Consider the following 15539-nt stretch of genomic DNA (forward strand, 5'->3'; position numbering starts at 1 on the left):
ACTTGTTCGCCCCACTGTATATATATATATTTACCGTATTTATCACGGTATAACGCGCTCCCGCGTATACCGCGCACCCCTAAAGTTGCCCAGAATCCTGTGGAAAAAAAGTTTTATTTGTACCTACAGTTTTGGTGTCTTGCGCAGCGTCCATCGGCAGCCTCGTCGGGTCCGGCGTCCGTCTGCGGCTTCGGGTGTCCTCTTCGTCGGGTCTGGCGTCATTCTGCAGCTTTGGGTGTCCTCTTCGTCCGGTCCGGCGTCCGTCTGTGGCTTTGGGTGTCCTCTTCGTCGGGTCCGGCGTCCTTCTGTGGCGTCCTCGCGTCCTCTCCGCTCGTTTCCCGTGCTGAGTTTGAATACTGCGCCGACATATACAGAGCGCAGTACACTCGTGTATTGTCGGCAATGCTCGGCAACTCTCACGCTGACGTCCTGTACGTCCAGGACGTGAGCGTGGAAGGAGCCGAGACTGCCCAACTATACCCGAGTGTACTGCGCTCGGTATATGTCGGCGCAGTATTCAAAACTCGGTGCGGGAAAGCGGGTATCGGCGTATACCGCGCACCCACGATTTTGCCCTGATTTTCAGGGCAAAAAAATGTGCAGTATACGCCGATAAATACGGTATATACACACACACACACAACATTTTGCCTTTCATTTCTATTTTAAACAGGGTAAGGGTTCGCATATACTTTAATTTCAATGAAAAGACTAAAGCCATCAAAGTTCCCTATTTGCATATCTCATGGCAGTTTGAATTAAATGCTAAAGCGGAATGTTTTGCCCTTCATCCCTCCATCTCAGCGAGTATATTTACACAGTAGATAAAGTGAAGATCCTTGAGTTACTTGTGATGGGGTCATGGCCTGTGATGCTGCTTATTTTAAAGTTAGCAATACAATTCTTCATATCAGTATGATATAAAACTTCTTGATACAGACAATGTTGTCTTAACAGAATTTCAAAGTAGCATTTTCTAGGAACATCAATATACAACATCTGCTCCCTTATACCATCACGTAATTCCCTAGCATTCTGTCTCATTACACTAAGATTGAACAACTAAAAGACTTTAAATAAATGGGATTTGACTACAGAACCTATGGCAGACAAATGTATTTGTCTTCAGTAAAGATTAACTAGGTTCAACTCGTGTTCCAGTGTTTTGCTGCATGGAACTGATTTATGTGGATGAATGAACTACAGACAATGGAATACAAAGGTTCATATCTTTCACTGCAACACTAAATATGATTTTCTTGTTCAAACTAGCAAACGTTGCCATAAGAATTGCAAGCAATTTTTAACTTTATTTTAAAATAATGTTTTTTTACTTCCAATCAAACCTTTTAGTAAAATTATCCTCTCTAGTTCAACTCTAATGCCTTGTACACACGATCGGTTCGTCTGATGAAAACAGACCGATGGACCGTTTTCATCGGACGAACCGATCGTGTGTGGGCCCCATCAGTTTTTTTCCCATCGGAGAAAAAAAATAGAACCTGTTTTAAAATTATCGTATGGTTAAAAAACCGATAGAAAAAAACGATCGTCTGTGGGGAGATCCATCGGTCAAAAATCCACGCATGCTCAGAATAAAGTCGACGCATGCTCGGAAGCATCGAACTTCATTTTTCTCTGTACGTCGTTGTGTTTTACGTCACCGCGTTGGACACAATTGGATTTTTAAACGATGGTGTGTAGGCAAGACTGATGAAAGTCAGCTTCATCGGATATCTGATGAAAAAATCCATCGGTTCGTTTTCATCAGTCGAACCGATCGTGTGTACAGGGCATAAAAGTAGTAGTAGTGATCCAAAAATGTAACATAATTCATGCAAATGATAGCAACATATGGGTGGCCATAACCTTTCCAATTGTGTCCTCATTCAACAGCCTGATGTGATACTCATGGTTAACAACAAGGTCTTTCAGCTTGAGAAGAACTCACAGAGATCTCCAGACTTGTCGGAAATATTTTGCATTGGCTGCATTGGCAACACACTGTTTGGGGAAAAGATTCCCCCGCTTGTTGTTCTCAGAGTGACTTAAAGTGGAACTTTAGACTCAACAATGAAAATAGGCAGACAGACAGGATTTTTAATGCTGAAGAGACATACATGCTTTGTCTCTTCTACATCAAAGCTACTTAAAGCGGGAGTTCACCTGAATTTTTTTTTAACATTAGATTGATGCTCATTTTGTAGCCGAAAGAAGCCGAACATCGGTGCGGCTCTATACGGCGCCTGCGCACCGACGTTCGGCTACTTTCGGAAAATCGTGACACGATGGATGCGACCATCGGAAGCCTGTCATTCAAATAGGAACGCCCAGTCCCACAGACCATACCCGGAAGCGGCGGAGAAGATCGCTCTCTAAAACGGTAAGTACTGCTTCGATTAAAAAAAACTAGCCGATTCCCCTTGACAAAATGGGCATCAATCTAATGTTAAAAATTAAGTTTTCGGGTGAACCTCCACTTTAACTAACTGTCCACCCCATACAGTAAGCTGTGCATGCTGAGCTCACTGCAGTAATTCAGAAAAGCTAAATCTGATGGAACTTCCAAGTATGTGTCATCTCGGCCCTGCCAATGACAGCTGCCGGCGATTGAGAACCGGAAGCCAGCTGTCCGAAGATGTCAGCGGCCAACGGTGAGATGGCGCATTGCTTGATTCAAGGTGAGTATAGTTGCGCTTTAGGTACATCTTTGGCCAAACTATAAGAACTTGGTTCCTGGCAGATAAATAAAGTGAACCATGGACACAATCTGACCTAATAGAATATTCAACAGGGGATTGGTCATGTAAGAGAAATTTAAAACTATATGCTTTGTTCTCTGTACCAATGCCCTTGGCACCATATTAACTCTTCTGTCATGTACTCACATTCCTTAAACCCTGTTAAGACATCAACCCACCTATGTACTGTTTGAGTTACTCCCTTTGTTAACTTAAAAGTACAATATTAATGTGATATTTACAGTACGTGACTATGTACATTATATAAAAATCTTCAACATGACGAATAAAGACAGAGCAGTTATTTGGAAATATTCTGGGTATATGTTTTCGTATCTGTTCCCTATTGAAGCAGTTATTAATAATTGAAACCACTGATCAATATTAGGATAGGAGTTGCCTATCTGTAAAATGTCCAAGACAGTCAATTTAGGGAGCATTAATCCAAATAGACTAAAAAAGTTTGCGCTTAATGTCATGATAATGTATCTGATACTGATACTTGTAATTATTATGCTCTGTATAAACAAAACTGAAGGTAAGTTGCTCCTGGCACACCAATACCACCTGATAGTCAACAGAGTCCTTTAAAGTGGTATTAAACCCAAAATCTAAAATGTGATATATTGCAGTTTACCAATAATTAGATGGGTCAGTCAAGATTATAGTCAATATTGGTCCAACGTTGGACATCTCATCCATCAGCTCAACAAGTGTGTGTATTTTTGAGCGCACAGACTTCAGACAACATTTTAGTTTTGCAGGCATGATTAGACCACGCTCAGAAAATGCCATGGTCAGAGCCTCTATAAGCTTAAGTCTAGTACACACAGGCTGAATGTCGCCCACTTCAATAGAAACCGGCTGACATTCGGCCCATGTGCACTGCAGCCGATCTGACAGAAGTCAGCCATTTGACTGGCTTCTGTCAAAGGAGCATGACTGAAAAAGGTCTGCTAGCTGGCTCCCAATCAGTGCTCTCAGCCAATGACTGAAAGGGTTGGCCAGAGTGTTCTGTTGGGGGTCCCCCACCTCTTTCAGAACACAATAGAACAGCAGGGCACATCAGTGTATTAACATTGCATAGTTAGTACCGTAGCTCCGACCTAAGCTGTCAGTTTTTTTCGTTAAGCACCCTGGGTTGAACTGAAAAAAGTTGTAATGTGTAATAGGCTTTAAGCCCTGTAAACATGGGCTGAGTGTCGGGAGACATTGGCCGGTTAAAAAACTGTGTATGCCACCCCGTCTGTCAGATGAGCATGCTGGAAAATTAGCAGCCGACTAACACCCAATCATGCAGAAAGTAGGCACCACAAATCCCAATCTGATAGATTTGTGCATATTTGTATATGTCTACAAACACATCTCTGATCGGGGACGCATAGTGTTACACATTGGGGCACCTTTCATGCAGAAAATCATTTATTGTCAACGAGACTTAAACTGGGTTAAATGCATTGGACATCACAGTGTGCAGTCACAAGGCAAACAACGTGACAAACATTTAAGTGCCAATGTTTTTTTAGTGTCAACTGATTTGAGATGTTTACATAAAGTCTGACTAATGTGTTTTTAAAGCACTACTTGTTTATCACTTCCACAAACTTACAATTCTACCATTGCCTTTTATTCATCTTAGAAATCATACAAAACAAAAAAGCTTGATTCTAACAAAAATGTATTTAGGTATATCTAAACCCAAAAACAAAAATATAATATTTGTGCTTGCATTAGGTCCCATGCACACATGGCCATCTAGCTATAGTCAGTAATAGAGTGATGGTGTTGCGCTGTCAAGTATCGATATATCAAACCAGTGGTCAAATAAATGGTTATGTAAATATGTAAATGTAAAGGCACACTACAAATTAAATAACCAATAACGTAAAATTTCGTTCACCAGAGCTTCACAGGTTGCCACTGGAGTCCTCTTCCACTCCTCCATGACAACATCACTAAGCTGGTGGATGTTAGAGACCTTGTGCTCCTCCACCTTCCGTTTGAGGATGCCCAACAGATGCCTAATAGGATTTAGATCTGGAGACATGCTTGGCCAGTCCATCGCCTTTACCCTCAGCTTCTTTAGCAAGGCAGTGGTCATCTTGGAGGTGTGTTTGGGGGTCGTTATCATGTTGGAATACTGCCCTGTGGGCTGTGGCCCAGTCTCCGAAGGGAGGGTATCATGCTCTGCTTTAGTATGTCACAGTACATGTTGGCATTCATGGTTCCCTCAATGAACTTTAACTCTGCAGTGCCGGCAGCACTCATGCAGCCCCAGCCCATGACACACCACCACCATGCTTGACTGTAGGCAAGACACACTTACCTTTGCACTCCTCACCTTGTTTTTTCTCCACACACGGTTGACACCATCTGAACCAAATAAGTTTATCTTGGTCTCATCAGACCACAGGACATGGTTCCAGTAATACATGTCCTTAGTTTGCTTGTTTTCAGCAAACTGTTTTCAGGCTTTCTTGTGCATCATCTTTAGAAGAGGCTTCCTTCTGGGACAACAGCCATGCAGACCAATTTGATGCAGTGTGTGGCACAAGGTCTGAGCACTGACAGACTGACCCACCACCTTTTCAACCTCTGCAGCAATGTTGGCAGCACTCATATGTCTATATCCCAAAGACAACCTCTGGATATGACACTGAGCATGTGCAACTCAACTTCATTTGTTGACCATGGCGAGGCCTGTTGTGAGTGGATCCTGTCCGGTTAAACCACTGTATGGTCTTGACTACCGTGCCGCAGCTCAGTTCCAGGGTCTAGCCTAGGCCATCTTTATGTAAAGCAACAATTCTTTTTTTTAGACCCTCAGAGAGTTCTTTGCCATGAGGTGCCATGCTGAACTTCCAGTGACCATTATGAGGGAGTGAGAGTGATAACACCAAACACCTGATCCCCATTTACACCTGAGACCTTGTAACACTAACGTGTTACATGACACCAGGCAGGAACACGGACGAATTGGGCCCAATTTGTACATTTTCACATAGGGGTGTACTCACTTTTGTTTCCAGCGTAGACATTAATGGCTGCGTGTTGAGTTATTTTGAGGGGACAGCAAATTTACACTGTTATACAAGCTGTACACTGTCTACTTTACATTGTAGCAAAGTGTTAGGCGTTAGGCGTTAGGCTCCAGACGGGGACTGAGGTACTGTGGTCCGAGCAACCGAAGCCGACACGGACCCAACTTCCTCGGAGGGACTGCCAAAACAGAACCCTCCCAGTACTAGGTGGGGCTCCCCGAAGGGAGACCCCATGAGAGCAAGTGAACTAAGCTAGAAGGCCATGTCCACCTACTCCCAAGACGTTCAGGGCTGGCCCGAGGACCGGCACCCTAGTAATCTCACAGTGAACAAAACGTGCACAAACAAAAATAAGACAAAAACGTGACAAACATAGGCTTAAAGTAAATAAAGTGGGGGAAAGGGATAGTGAAGAGGAGAGTGAAAGAAGTGGTCATTGTGATCAACAATGACCAGGCCCTCCGGCCAGGAATAAAAAATTCCTCCGGTCCTAGCCAAAAGGCCCGGCCCAGGAGGCAGGTGCTAAAAAAAGCGTGTATCTGGTGCAGTGACCGTGGTGTCTTAAATCAATGTGTCCCTCACACACAGTGATCTTCAGATACCCCTGGACTGCCACTCCAGGGGCACATGCACCATAGGCTTTTCGTTCCATATCCGAACCCCCGACCGGCCAGTGCAGCCCTCCACCCCTGCCAGCCAACCCGGCGGATTTGCATGGTTCTACCCCGTTCCACCATACAGGGCATCACCAGCTCCTCCAACCGGATCGCTGACAGAGATAGCACTTACACCAGCCAGCCAGAAGGCCAGACTAGAACTCGGCAAAAAGACCAAGACCAAGCGCAGCACCCATCCTCACCAGGAGCACCCTTCCAGATGGCTCAGACTCAACCATGGGCCGGCCCCTAGTATCTGTGGGGCAGCACAGCGTAGTCCCTGCTGAAACCATCCTTCCAGGTGCAATGACGTCATTGGATTGCATCCACCCTCCCCATGTAGGAGGTGCTTCAGCGCTCCGCTGACAACTGATAAAGACAGATACCACACCTAGTCCTAGCCAAAAGGCCGAGAAGCGGCAGGGAAGACAACCACGATCACCACGGCCTAGAGTGCAATGGCCGAGTCTCGCCCTGGGAGAACCACCTTCATGATCATGGTGTCTCCCCTGCCAGGTAAGTATTCAAAGTTTATTAATAAAATCGGCTAATTGTACTCACATTTAAATCAATAAAAAAGACATGTAATCCACGGGCACCAAGCTTGTACTCAGGGGAGGGCTGGCAGCCTTAAGCCTGGGGGGCAAGTCCAGTCAAGTGGCCCATTGAACCACCGAATCAGCTCACCATTCATGTCCACCTGTTTTTATAATGCAGCCTCGCCAGTGCACATCCAATGCAGCCTCGCCAGTGCCCATCCAATGCAGCCTCGCCAGTGCCCATCCCATCAGCTCAGCCTTACCTGTGCTCATCAATTCAGCCTGATCAGACAGTAGTGCCCAATAGCGCAGCCTTGCCAGAGCACGGGGAGAGAGGATAGCCGCTGGTTTACACAGTGCGGCTATCTCCCGCTTACCCGGCCATTGTCACATTAAGTCCCGCCTGCAAGACTGGCTCCTAAGATGGACATCACACGTCCCGGCATTGGACCAGTATGACATCCATCACAGGAGCCGGTCCAAGAGGCAGGACTTCATATGTCTCTGGGCAGTATGTACACGAGGGGAGTGTGGAGGGTATGAGAGTGGGCAATATGTAAAGGAGAGGAGTGTGGAGGGTATGAGATTGGGTAGTATGTACAGCAGAGGAGTGTGGGGGGTATAAGGGTGGACAGTATGTACAGGAGAGGAGTGTGGCGGGTATAAGAGTGGGCAGTATGTACAGGACAGGAGAGTGGTGAGTATGAGAGTTGGCAGTATGTACAGGAGAGGAGTGTGGGGAGTTTGAGAGTAGGCAGTGTGTACAGGAGAGGAGTGTGGCGGGTATAAGAGTGGGCAGTATGTACAGGACAGGAGAGTGGTGAGTATGAGAGTTGGCAGTATGTACAGGAGGGGAGTGTGGAGGGTATGAGAGTGAAAGCACTCTGTGTATGTGGTTTCCAGATAATGTTATAACCATTCAATTTAACCCTGTGTTGATCCAAACTCTGTATAATCCAAAGAGTAAATTCACCATATAAAAAGTTCACATCTATGCGTGTGGGTAACGCATGCAAAATTGCAAGCTTCCCAACATGCAATGAAATGTGCTGTCCTTAGGCAGATGTGCAGCAGTGCCATTCTTTGTTATTGGCAACTTCATGCATCTGCAAACATGTGGACCAAACTACAGGGTGCTGCACACTTTTGGAAAAGTTTCAGGACTTCTTTTCCATGTTGCTCGTGTGTAGGGCAGCCCATTGAAATTATTGGGCTGCCCTACACCTAATGCATGAAAACCACGCAGGTGCATGTGTGTGTTAAAAAAGCCTAAGGGCTCTTTCCCACGTACAGATCCTGTGAGGATCCGTACATGTCTCATCTGCTTGCTCAGCAGGGATCGCTCTGTTGATCACCGCTGAGTCGGCAGATGACAGGGCGGTCCCTGCACACTGCGCAGGGACCGCCCTGTCAGATCTCCGCTCTCCTCTATGGGGGATCGGATAAAGACGGAGCGTCTGTCCATGTTCACCCGATCCAATCCGCAGAAGGATGGAAAAATAGGATTTTCCTCCGTCTGCAGAATCAGAGCATAGCAGGACCGATGAGATCGGTGTCAGTGGATGTTCATCCGCTATCCCATAGGGATACATGTATGTCCCTTTTTCATCTGTAAACGGATGGATGAAACAACGGACATAAAGTCCACTGGTGTGAAAGGGGCCTTACTGAGTAGATGAAAAATAACAATTCCCAATAAAAACAATTATTCTCTAGATAATCAGTGTTCATACAATTGCACTACCATGTAAATAACTGTAAACACTGTGCTCTGCTCTGTTTATTGAGGACAGCTAACATGTACATAGAGGGTTTAGTTTATGTGGGGAATTGACATGTTGATTGTACAGTTTGGAGAACACGGGGTTAAATTGAATGGTTATAAAGTTTTCACATTATCTGGACATACACAGAGTGTGGGGGTTGTTTATACAGTGATATGTGCCACTGCCAAAATATCTGTGTGCTGTGAGCAAGGCTGACAACTCAGCCGACTCCCCCATACACACTCTGCTCTTCCGATCCTTTGTGTTAGCTAAATCATTCTCGTCATCACACTGCAAACAAATCCTCTGGAATAGGATGTCATGTCAGTTTACCTCTCCAAAATGTACTTTTCTTAGACTTAGAACATCAGCTCAGCTCACCCCCCTCCCTGTGTCAGCAGCACCTGGCAATAGCATTCCCTCACCTCTGGGTTCTCTGGGCAGACAGCACTGGAGATGGGGAGAGGATCTGAGTGAATGAGGGCACAGATCAAACACACAGGAGACTTGGGGGAGATAGAAAAAAACGAGATTGAAAGCTTCTGCATACACATCAAGCAATGATACCTCTGTTGTCTTCACAGCCCTGATCCCAGGATCCCACTGCTGTTGACAAGCATGTAACATGCAGGAGGGGTGTGCCTATTGCTGCAGTGCTCAGTTCCACCCACCGCCACCAGGAACTTGAGCATGGTTCAAACTACAACTCCCAGAATACACTGCAGCCAGCCAGCCAATCAGGGGCCGCTGTGGCCGAATTTACCATCTACAGGAAAAAAAAATAGCAGACAGGCAGCGCGGCCGTTTTGAATATAAAGTAGCCGGCCTGGGGGGCAAACTCCACCCCTCCCCCTGGGCCAGTCCGCCCCTGCTTGTACTCCTGCATCACTTCTGGTGTGCCTGTCACCCTCTGCCTTTAGAACCACTTTCATGTGCTGACAAGAAATGTGCTGACAGAGAGATGGACTCATAATTGCTCTGTTTCTCCCTCTATTGTGCAGTCAAAGGCTTGGTTAGGTCCAGGATGATCTGGGCTAAGAGAGGATGGGTCAAATGACACTGGCTATTAGACTGAGGACATCTTTTGGAACAAAAAAAGGACTGTGGGGGAAATTTCTAAATTGAACTTGAATATTGCAGCAGGATCTTTTTTTGTTATTTATTTTTATCTTGTTATATCTATCTGGAATTCTGTCTTAGGCCCCTTTCACACCAGTGGACAGCCTGGGTCTCCCAATCCGTTTTTCAGGTGGACCCGATCGAATCAGCCATTATTCTCTATGGGGCAGCGGATGTCCACTGTCACCTGCCGGCATCTGATTCGGTCCGCTAGAAACAGACGGATGGGGACACGTTTACCATCCATCTGGTGGATCGGATGACAAACAGACATGCAGCCGGTTCCATCCGATTGCCCAATAGAGAACAGCGGCTGTATTCGTTTCCACTCTGCATAGCGGAACGGACACAGACCTGTCATCTGCCTACTCAGTGGGGATCAGAGGAGAGATCCCCCATTGAGCAGGCGGATCCACTTGGATGGATTCTGCTACGTCTGAAAGGGGTTTTAGTGATTTATTTATACATTTTTTTTTTTCTGCTCACTGATAACAAAATTGTCCATACGGGGTATGATTATAGTTGCAGCTTTGCATAGTTTTCAACATCTTCATACCTAAGATTAAACTAACCATGGATGGGAGCGGACATATCTCTGACGACAACAACAGATTGGCCCGGATTCACATACATCGGCGCATATTTATGCCGCCGTAGCGTATCTCCTTTACGCTACGCCGACGTAGCGCAGAGAGGCAAGCACTGGATTCACAAAGCCAGTGCTGCCAAATCTGCGCTGGGTTTCTTAGGCGCAAGTCGTCGTAAGTGGAAGTGGGCGTGAGCCATGCAAATGAGGCGTGACCCCATGCAAATGATGGGCTGAGTCTCAAACAGATACGTATAATGAACGGCGCATGCGCCGTCGCGTGAAGGCAACCCAGTGCGCATGCTCAAAAGCACGTCGGAACTACTCCCTAAGATACGCCGGATCACTGCCTACGGCGTGAACGTAACCTACGCCTAGTCATATTCACGCCCTACGTAAAATACGTCGGCTTGTGTTCCCTGGTGCTGCCATTTGCATGGATGCTGCTGACTTACACCTGCTTTATGGGGCATAACTTTACACCGGAAGTAGGACTTTACGCGCACTGCATCGGACGGACGTACGTTCGTGAATCGGCGCATCTCCCTCATTTTCATATGTGAATAGAAAATCAACGGGTGCGCCAAATACGTCCAGCGTAAATATGCGCCCACTCTACGCCGGAGTAGGAAAGTTACGTCGGTCAGATGAAGCCTATTTTCAGGCGTATCTTGGTTTCAGAGTCCGGCGCATAGATACGACGGCGCATATTTGCACTTACGCGGCGTATCTCGAGATACGTCGGCGTAAGTGCTTTGTGAATCCGGGTCATAGAATCCAAGCATGAGTCGCATCACTCCCCATCTATTTGAAATCAGTGGAACTGCACCAAAACGTATGTCAACGCCGATGAATGAGCTTTTAACAAGCAATGCAATGCATGACTGTCATGTTACACATCAAAGTACATTGGAGAGTGTCATGATGTGTTACCATACATCATGGCTTGCACCAATGTGAGTTGCAAAAATGCAGAGTGTGACTCGATAGCAGTAAGTATATATCTGTTCCATAGCAGAGAACCGTATCAAAACCACTCATAGGGAGATTTTACTGCAGGTCAGAAAATCTCACTGTGCTATTGTGAGTGCTTATGATTGCTAGAGGGAGTCATTATCACCCTGTGGGGCATAGAAAACGATCATCCTTTGCTTGCTTTTACTTGGCTATTCATGTGCAATTTTAGTTCTTTACAACTCAAAACCTGCCAAAATCCCATCCTGATCAGATCATTGTGTTTGCAGCTGGGTTTCCTAAATTTGAAATGTATAGCTATGACTATCTGCCAATATTGTCACCATAGATGAAGCTAACAAAAATCCTTCAGTCAGCCAGAATGTGATCAGCATGAGTAGACTGAAAGTGGCCCTGGCATAGAAAACCAGACCGGTTTATTCATTCAAGACCAAACTTTGCCAAACCCAATGGAGCAATATCTATCTATCAATCAATCTATATACCTATCGATATCTATATAGTGTCACCGGCATCATCTTGGTACTAATACTTACTGTGCGAATAATGTGCGAAATATGTATACAATTAAAACTGGAGAAATTGGTAGTTGGCTCCTTGGCAACCAGTATGTTTTATTTATTTACTTGTTTGCATTTATTGTTTTATTTTAGTTTCATTTAGATTTTTTGGTTTTTAATATTAATTTAATCTTCTTATTTCTTATTGTTTTTACCTTTTTGTTTTACTTAATGTTTTTATTTGTTTCATTTTTCCGGAGAATGAAAGAATGAATTAAAAACATTTAAGAACCCAACACATTTTATTTTTTTCAAATAAAATTTATTAATCAAGGGTAAGGTATACAGAATCCAGAAAATGTACAATATCTTAGTTGCTTAACATGGTACAATTTGTGGCACAGAGATGTAGAACAAAACTAAGTAGGTTTACCACATAAAATAAAATTAATTTCCAGGACGTCTGTCCGCATGGTGACAATACATCAAATAGGATAAGAAGAAGGGGTCTGTAACCATCTAAACATCTAGTTGTTCATCAATAAGTTTCAACTTGGGCAAAAAGTTGTCTAAAGAATGTTTATGCTGGCTTTCCACAACAAACCCCAGCTGAGTGCAGCAATTTAGATGCAATGGCTACTGGGATGTTTGCCATCACGGACCTGAATGTAACCCGCACAGCATAGGCATGCGCAGGGGGTGTGCCAGGTGGGCACACCTTAATCATTTACTGCTGTCCTAATTCCCCCTACTGCCAGGGCTTTCCTTGTGTTGGCCCCCCCTGCCCCACAGTGCTGATGGCTTCCCTCCTTTCTCCCCAGCTGATGTAGGGGATGTTTCGGGATAGAGAGTGGGTAAGAGGGTAATAAAATTGTAATTTTCCAGTGCCTTCCATGTTCATTCCTAACTGAAGCATAGTAAACTGTGTTTACCATGCTTCAGTTTGTGAATAAACAGAAAGATGCTCAGCACAGGGCACTTTCCATTAATTTACTGCCGCATGCAACTGAGGCTGTGGAGAAAGGCATGTGTGTTTTAGCTTTTGGGTGCACACCCTAATGCAGTGGCCCGCTGAGCCCTCTGATGTGGCCTGTGACCTCCTGCTCTGGGATGGAATAGAATAGAATACTGTTATTAAAGGTCAGTTTATTACTAAAATCACGGTGTATATATGGGAATATCTGTTCTGCAGGGGTTATGGGCTGCGTTTAAACTGACCAGCAGGTGCACCTGCGGGTTACCTGAACTGAGCCATAGCCTTTCTATTACCTGCAAGTTTGATGAGCTTTCTGAAAATGCACCACACCTGCAGGATATAATAGAAGTCTATGGCACAAATCTTTCACATGGTAAGTCCGACCCAATTCGACCCTTTATTCACCTCTAAGGAGTGGCAGATGTAAATGGACTTGTGTCCTACCTCCAATCCGATCCGCTAAAAAAAATAGTAGAGTGGGCTCTATAGAGTGGAGTGGGCTGCCATCTACCCACTGCACTTATTGTGGCCTGCAACCGGTTACCAAGTCGTTTAAAGTGTACGTAAACCAGGGCTCAAGTCCTGCGGGAACGGAGTTCCTGCACTTTTTTCACAGCAGGAACTCAGTTCCCTTTGCAGGACTAGAGCAGCCGAGAGCATCCGAGCCGCCCGAGCCAATTTTTCACTATGCGGCGATGCCCAGCTCGAGTCACTCTCAGGGACAGGCGTACATTGGTTATCCTTTATGTTACTGGCTGCTTCCTGTATATGGATTAATCAGGTAGTGTGAGGGTATTCCGTCACTTCCTCGATGCCGCAATGTCTCCTGGGAGCTTTTGTCATTGTTCCCAGGAGACATTGCGGAGGTCTGCCACGAGTTAATGCGGGATTTAGAAAGAACTTGCTTCTTTCTAAATTCCACGATAACTCGCGGCAGACCTCCGCAATGTCTCCTGGGAACAATGACAAAAGCTCCCAGGAGACATTGCGGCAACGAGGAAGTGACGGAATACCCACACACTACCCGATGAATCCAAATACAGGAAGCGGCCAGTAACATAAAGGATTACTAAGGTACAGTTGATCGGAAAAAAAAAAACATGCGGTTTAGTAATTATGCATATGAGCGTATCATTTTTATTTTTTTTGGTGGGGGAGTGGATCTTGGGTGGGAGTATCCACACTTTTTTCCCCAGGACTTGACCCCTGACGTAAACCCACCTATCATTTTCAGCCAAGGAAGCTGCCATCTTGGCCTATGTTTAATCTTCAACTGCCATGGTGCTGCACATGTGATCAGTTATGACACCAGCCATTGGATGGTTTGACAGTTTGGTTGAGAGCACAACCAATGTGACCGTTAGCAATCTCGGCATGCCGGAAATGTAACTGCTTTTTTAAACTGTTAAATCGATGGGTTTACTTCCGCTTTAAGCAGCCCTCTCTCTTCAAAAGGTTGGGCACCCCTGCCCAAATGCAATAGGCTGCGCACACCTAAGCCGCACAGGCAAATATCGGAGGACCAAGGCCGGGATGTTAAGGTTTAAGAGGGTTCTGGATAAAAGTTAGTGCCTTTTAGTCTCTTTAGTCTTTTAGTGTTGACTTTATTATAATCTAAATAAAGGTAATAGGGATAGTTGAAAGTCAAGAGAAAAAGTGAGGAAGAGGTTATGGGGGGGGGGTGGAAAGAATAGGAGGGGAGACGAGGAAAAAAAGGGGGGAGGGGCTGGGGTAATAGGGTGTATAACACCTTGGTAAGGAAGATGAAAGCTAAGATGGTGTGGTCTATAGAGTGCCCATATTGGTCACTAATTTCCTATCTGACTACTAAGGTTTTAACTCTACAAAGAGGACTTTTGTGTCTCTGAGGGTGCCACGCTGAGTTTGGTTTTGTCTTATGGGGGATTTCCTATTTTTTGCAGATGATTAGAAGTGCAGCCAGCATGTCCACGTAGAGATACATTTGGTATGGAGACTCTTTTGACATAGAGATTAATTCTTCCATCTCCGCAATCTTATTTATATGTTTGTACCAGTCAGATAAGGAGGGGGTTTTAGATGTCCCCAAAGTACATGTATGCACGTTTTAGCTGCATTCAGAGGCGGACTATAGAAGATGATGGGGCCCCTGGGCTTACAGATGGCCACCACGCCAGGAGGGAGTGCAGAGGCGGGGCAGCTAAAATCGCAGGGATTTCACATCAAAAGCATGTCAGTTTCGGACATATCAGGGACAGATGTAAAAAAAACATAGATTTACATACTGTCCCTGGTTTTACTGAGCCTGGCATCCCTGATGGGGTCCCCTAGTGGCATGGGGCCCTCGGGCAGTGCCTGAGTGACTCAATGGTCAGTCCACCCCTGGCTGCATTAACCATCATCATGGAAAGGGACCTGAAGAAGGAGGAGGAGGAAGATGGTGAATAATTGGAGAAGATATTGTGTCGAGGTAAAATCAAGAGGGTAGATAGTTACCCGGGTTATTCAATCATGCACCTCCTCCTAAAACTTTTGAATACGTGGGCAATCCCACCAGATATTGAAGAGGGTGCCCGTTGTTTGCTGACAATGCCAGCAGCGATCAGAAATAGACAGATCAAATTTAACGAGGTGAGAAGCTGTCCAAAACCAACGGGATAT

The 15539-nt window shown here is 45.4% G+C and overlaps 1 pseudogene; it reads right to left on the bottom strand.

Moving 5' to 3' along the window:
* Positions 1 to 6783: 6783 nt before the first annotated feature.
* On the bottom strand, positions 6784 to 6962 carry LOC120942152 (annotated as a pseudogene).
* Between the last annotated feature and the right edge of the window lie 8577 nt (positions 6963 to 15539).

Source organism: Rana temporaria, chromosome 5 (genome assembly GCF_905171775.1).
Source record: "Rana temporaria chromosome 5, aRanTem1.1, whole genome shotgun sequence".
Taxonomy (NCBI): domain Eukaryota; kingdom Metazoa; phylum Chordata; class Amphibia; order Anura; family Ranidae; genus Rana; species Rana temporaria.